The following is a 5,475-nucleotide window of genomic DNA, read 5'->3' on the forward strand; positions in this document are numbered from 1 at the left end:
TCCAGGGGAAGAGTTTCTCAAACTCAGATTGCTTGTTTGCAGTTGATACATTGTATTTTGTGTGTGAGCTCGCAGGGGTCAGAGGAGTCCAGAGGACAAATCGGTCTCTTCCCACAGTGGATTTCTGGCATGGAATGTAGCTCAGACATGGCAAATCCCTTTACTGGCTGATCCGTCCTGCCTACCCCAGAAAGCTGTGTCTTTTTGAGGACATTATACCACCATTTCCTCTTGGGGAAAGGGAATTATTCTTAGTTTCCAGGGAAGATGTGTAAAGGATGAAGGAAATTATATGAAACATGTTCAGACACTGTATTGTGGATAGATAGTAACTCTTGCTAATTGTAATCAATTACCCCAATCAAAAGCAATAAACGATTTTTAGTTAGATTTAGCTAGTTACCCCCTTGCTGTACCCTAACTATCAGGTGTACAGTCTATGTCTTCCGGTCTTCCCTGTCCTCAAAGTTAACGAAATCCCGTCACCTCCAGAGTTTTCCATAAGTAAAAATTGGTTTTTGGTTGTTTTTTTGTTTTGTTTTGTTTTGTTTTGTTTTGTTTTTTCAGTTTTGTTTGTTTGGTCGGTTGGTTGGTTTGGTTTTGGTTTTTTGAGACAGGGTTTCTCAGTGCAGCTGTCCTGGAGCTCACTCTGTAGAACAGGCTGGCCTGGAACTCACAGAGATCCACCTGCCTCTGCCTCCCAAAGGCATGCGCCACCACCACATAATTGGTTTTAAGTGTGATAGGAATACTTCTATATTGACTACTATAACCATGATTTCAAATATATTGTTTTTCCTATAAAACTCAACTTGTCAGGGCACATTTCTAATTATCGGTTAGTTTGTATATACCCACCAAGCTCCAACATGCCATGCCTTTGTTTTCCTCTTTTATAGTGCAACTATAATGACAACTATCGATATGCTAATTAGATATAGAGCACTTACAAGGCGTTTGCCCTACTTCCTGTCTATCATCTGGATCTGGGTGGGAAAAGTAGGATACCACCAGGTCTGGGAAGAAGGCAACTAGAGTGGGGTGGGAATTGCAAGGTAGGGGAAGAGGGATACTAACAAGAAGCTGCTTTTATCCCAGGAGAGAAGAGAGACAGCCGGCAGATAGCTGACCATACGCTATGTGCAAATGGGATAGCTAGGAGGGAGGTGCAAAGCTGAAAAACGCTAAAAGGCTACTCCAATATATATTTACTAAGTGAATGGAAGTCTATTAATAGAGTTATTTTTCCTTTATCTCTGTAGTTTCATCTCTTTTTGTTATTTTGGTTTGGTTTTGTCAAGACAGAGTTTCCCTGTGTAGCTGGCCTTGAACTCAGAAATCTGCTGCCTCTGCCTCCCAAGTGCAGGGCTTAAAGGTGTGAACCACCACAGCCTTATAGTTTCATTTTACTACTGGCATATTGCTTGGGGTTTTTTTTGAAACGTGATTTGCACTCTTTGTCATATGAGTTACATAACAAAATGTGATCATTAGACAAGAGTTAAATCATCGAAAACATTTTAAAGCATTTTTAAATCAGTTTTTTGTATCTGATTTCTAAATTTGTGTTTAATCCTAAAAGGGCCGTCCCTTCACCATGCATCTTTACCCTTAAGCATGATTTTAAGATAGTGGTAATTTTTATTGGTGTCAAAGGTTTGCAGATAATTTTGGCTGCTTCTAATCTGATTGGAACTGGCCCAGTTCAAAGAGTTTATGATCAACCTTAGGTCACTTCTTTTATCTTGAGGTATGCTTACCCAGTAGTAGCTAAATTACTAATTTAATTTTTCTACTACAGAAATGAGACTCTTCTTCCTGGAGCATTTTGGGCCGATAACGGTTACTGGAGAAAGAAGAGTCATTTTTCTTCAATGATGTAGGCACTGAAAGGTGACCATGCTCCCGTAGGTAGCACCGCCCCCACCTCCCCACCCACACACACACATACTCATGCAAGCAACCCTGATTAAACTCAATGGGTCACAGAAACAAAAAGAAGAAAGATGAAAACAAGAAGGAGGTCAGGTATGAAGCACTCAGGGGCAGAAGCAGGCAGGTCTCTGTGAGGCCACCCAGGTCTATATAGTGAGTTCTAGGACAGCCAGGACTAAATGGGGACCTCTGCCTCAAAATGAAAAAGGAGGAGACTTGTGAGGAAAGAGAAACTGTTCAGGAGTAGGAAGTGATTAGAGTAATTCTGATTAAAATAGCCAAAATATATGCATGCATGACACTGTCAAGGATGGGCCAGTGAAAGATTCCGTAGGAAAAGTGTTTGCTGCTGTGGGTGATGGATGGCCTGTGATCAATCCCTGGGACTCAGATGGTGGAAGGAGAAAATTGGGCTCCCACAAGTTGTCCTCTGATCTCCACACAAATGTAGAAATGTGTTATAGTTGTAGGGGCCTTTTCCATGCCTGTTCTAGCTTACAAATACCGACACAGAGACCTATTAGATTGATTCAACAAGCCTTACATTCTATAACTGGGTCCACATTCATCTATTCTAACCCAGTTATGCTAGTCTGGCCACCTTCCTCTCAGCCGTGTGCCCTTTTACTTGCCTTCTCAGTCTTGCCTTGGCCTTCTGCTGTAATTCTCTCTCCTCATGGCGAACTCTTCATGGTGTCTTCTCTCTTCTTCCTCCTTCTCACCTGAGACACCCCCAACTCCACCCCTAGACTGGGAATGGAAGTCCAGCCTCCTTGTCCTCTCTGCCCAGTCACTGGTTCTCAGCTTCTTTATTACCCAGTCAGAGTAACTGGGGAACATCGTTTATACAACGTTGGTACAGAAGGGTCTTCATAGGAGTGCCAAGGTCCCAACTGTAACCAGATCTAGGAGCACAGAAATCAGCATTGGATGCATCCTCCATTACACAAGCACCTACAAGCACATACACATGTGATGGTGCTTGCACGAGCGCCTCCTACACAGGCACTTCCTACACAAGCACCTACACACGCACACAACCATCAGCCATAAACATACCCTAATGTACCTTCCCCACTTGGCCTGCTCAGGTTTCCTGAAGACTTAGTGTTTCTGATCCGTATGAGAAGATAGGTGGCGCACACTTGCCTAGAGCTCAGTCACAAACACATAAGGCAGTAATAAAGGGTCAGAGGAAACACACAGAACAGCCTACCCTGGGATGGTTAGTTTGGCTGGGCTGGATGCCCAGGCAGATAGTCCAGCTTCATTCTAGATGTTTCTGAGAGGTTTCTGCATGACACTTAATTTCAGTAGGTAGTCTTTGAGTGAATGAGTCTCATCCAGTAAGTGGGAAGCTGGAATAGAACAGGACTTTCGCTGCTTCTCCTCCTCCTCCTCCTCTTCCTCTTTTCCTTCTCCTTCTCATCCTCCTCCTCCTTCTCCTTTTTCTCCTTCTTCCCTTCTTCACCTTCTTCATTGTCTTCACAGAGGGCCCATGTGGACAGGAGTGGATCCCTGTCACCAAGCTGGGCGTCCTGGTTAAGGACATGAAAATGAAGTCCTCGGAGGAGATCTACCTGTTCTCCCTGCCCATTAAGGAATCCGAGACTATTGGCTTTTTCCTGGGTGCATCCCTAAAGGATGAGGCTCTAAAGATCACGCCAGTGCAGAAGCAGACACGTGCTGGCCAGCGGACCAGGTTCAAGGCTGTTGTCACTACTGGGGACTACCATGATCATATTGGTCTTGGTGCTCCAAGGAGGTAGCCACTGCCATCGAGAGGCTATCATCTTGGCCAAGCTTACCACTGTCCCTGTGCAGAAAGGCTACTGGGGGAACAAGATTGGCAAGACCCACACTGTTCTGTGCAAGGTGACAGGCCACTGTGGCTCTGTTTTGGTGCATCTCATCCCTGCTCCCAGAGGCACTGGCATCATCTCTGCTCCTGTGCCCAAGAAGCTACTGATGGTGGCTGGTATTGATGACTGCTACACATCAGCCAGAGGCTGCACTGCCACTCTGGGCATCTTTACCAAGGCCACCTTTGATGCCATCTGCAAGACCTACAGCTACCTGACCCCCAACCTCTGAAAAGAGACTGTTCAAGTCTTCTTATCAGGAATTTGCTGATCAACTTGTGAAAACTCACACCAGAGTCTCTGTTCAGACAGAGACACAGGCTCCAGCTGTGGCTGCCACATGAGGGATTTGGGTTTTTGTTTGTTTGTTTGTTTGTTTGTTTTTTATACAAGAGAAAGTAAATTAAGTCTGTTAAAAAAAAAAAACAACAGGATCTCTCCTCTCTCTCCTCCCCTCTCTCCTCTCCTCTGAGGAAGGAAAAGGCATTGCTAGCAGCTGACCTCCAGCTAGATCATGAGTCCTTTGTAGCTCTCCAGCCTACAACCTACCCTGTAAATGTTATGCTCACTAGCCTTGAACTGATTCCTTAAAATATATCTGCCCCATGTAAATATACCTCCTGTCTGCCTGGGAGAATTTTAGGGAAACTAGACTAAACCACCTTTCTTCAGCCCATCTAAAGGATCTGAAAGAGCTAATGGAAGCCTGAAGCTTGGAGTGAGTAATTGAGACAGGAAAGGTTTGACCATCTGTTGAACACATGCGTGTTGCGATAACTTATAGACACTATATGCATACTACACATCCAAAGTAGAAAACACTGGGGTAGGCGATACCCAATTTGAAGCTCTCATATAAATGATCTAGGCCGCCAAGTGCTAAAAAGGCGTGCACAAAGTAACTATGGAACAACCAAGGGCTGAGCAGGTCTCTGTGTGGGAGGAGGGAGGAGAAAAGACGATCTGTGAGCTGGCTTCTAAGAATATCAGCCTCCAGAGACTAGCAAATGGATAACTTGTAGAGACCTGAAAATGGCAACCCACAGCCCTCAGGGGAAATTGGGGCAGCTCTCAGGTGGCATCCCTAATCTCCTTATGTTGCGCTTTTGGTTTTAAACCATACCACATGGGGAGTACTTCAGGAAGTGGTGTGGAATGTAGATTTCAGTCACTCGTCAAGAAGAACAGAAAATGAAGACATTACTCTACGATTAAAACCAAGTAAATTGGTTAAGGTGGATCAAAAATAATAATGTCTTGCCTAAAATAAAAATAGAAAACCAAGCAGGAAATGTTTTTTGTGTACTTAGTGTGTGTAAGGCACCGCTCTGTATGCTTGAAAAAAGATGTATAAGGACTGGGGAGACAGCCCAGCCGTTGAGAGTGCTGATGCTCTTCCAGAGGAGCCAGGTCCTGTTTCCAGCAACCACCTCCCTCTCTGTGACTGTAGCTCCAAAAGATCCGACATCCTCTTCTGGCCTTCATGGACACTTCATGCACATGGTGCACTTCCATACATGCAAGCAAAATACTCATCTAAAAAGAAAGAAATCTTAAAAAATAGGAAGAGAGAGAAGCCAGGCATGCTGGCACCTGCCTTTAATCCCAGCACTCAGAGGCCAGCCTGGTCTACAGAGCCAGTACCAGGACAGCCAGGGCTACACAGAGAAACCCTGTC

General features: G+C 44.7%; 1 pseudogene; it reads left to right on the forward strand.

Annotated features, from left to right (window-relative positions):
• The first annotated feature begins 1,548 nt into the window (after window positions 1–1,548).
• On the forward strand, window positions 1,549–5,072 carry LOC132652301 (small ribosomal subunit protein uS5-like; annotated as a pseudogene).
• Window positions 5,073–5,475: the final 403 nt, after the last annotated feature.

This window comes from Meriones unguiculatus, chromosome 2, assembly GCF_030254825.1.
Source record: "Meriones unguiculatus strain TT.TT164.6M chromosome 2, Bangor_MerUng_6.1, whole genome shotgun sequence".
NCBI classification, from domain to species: Eukaryota; Metazoa; Chordata; class Mammalia; order Rodentia; family Muridae; genus Meriones; species Meriones unguiculatus.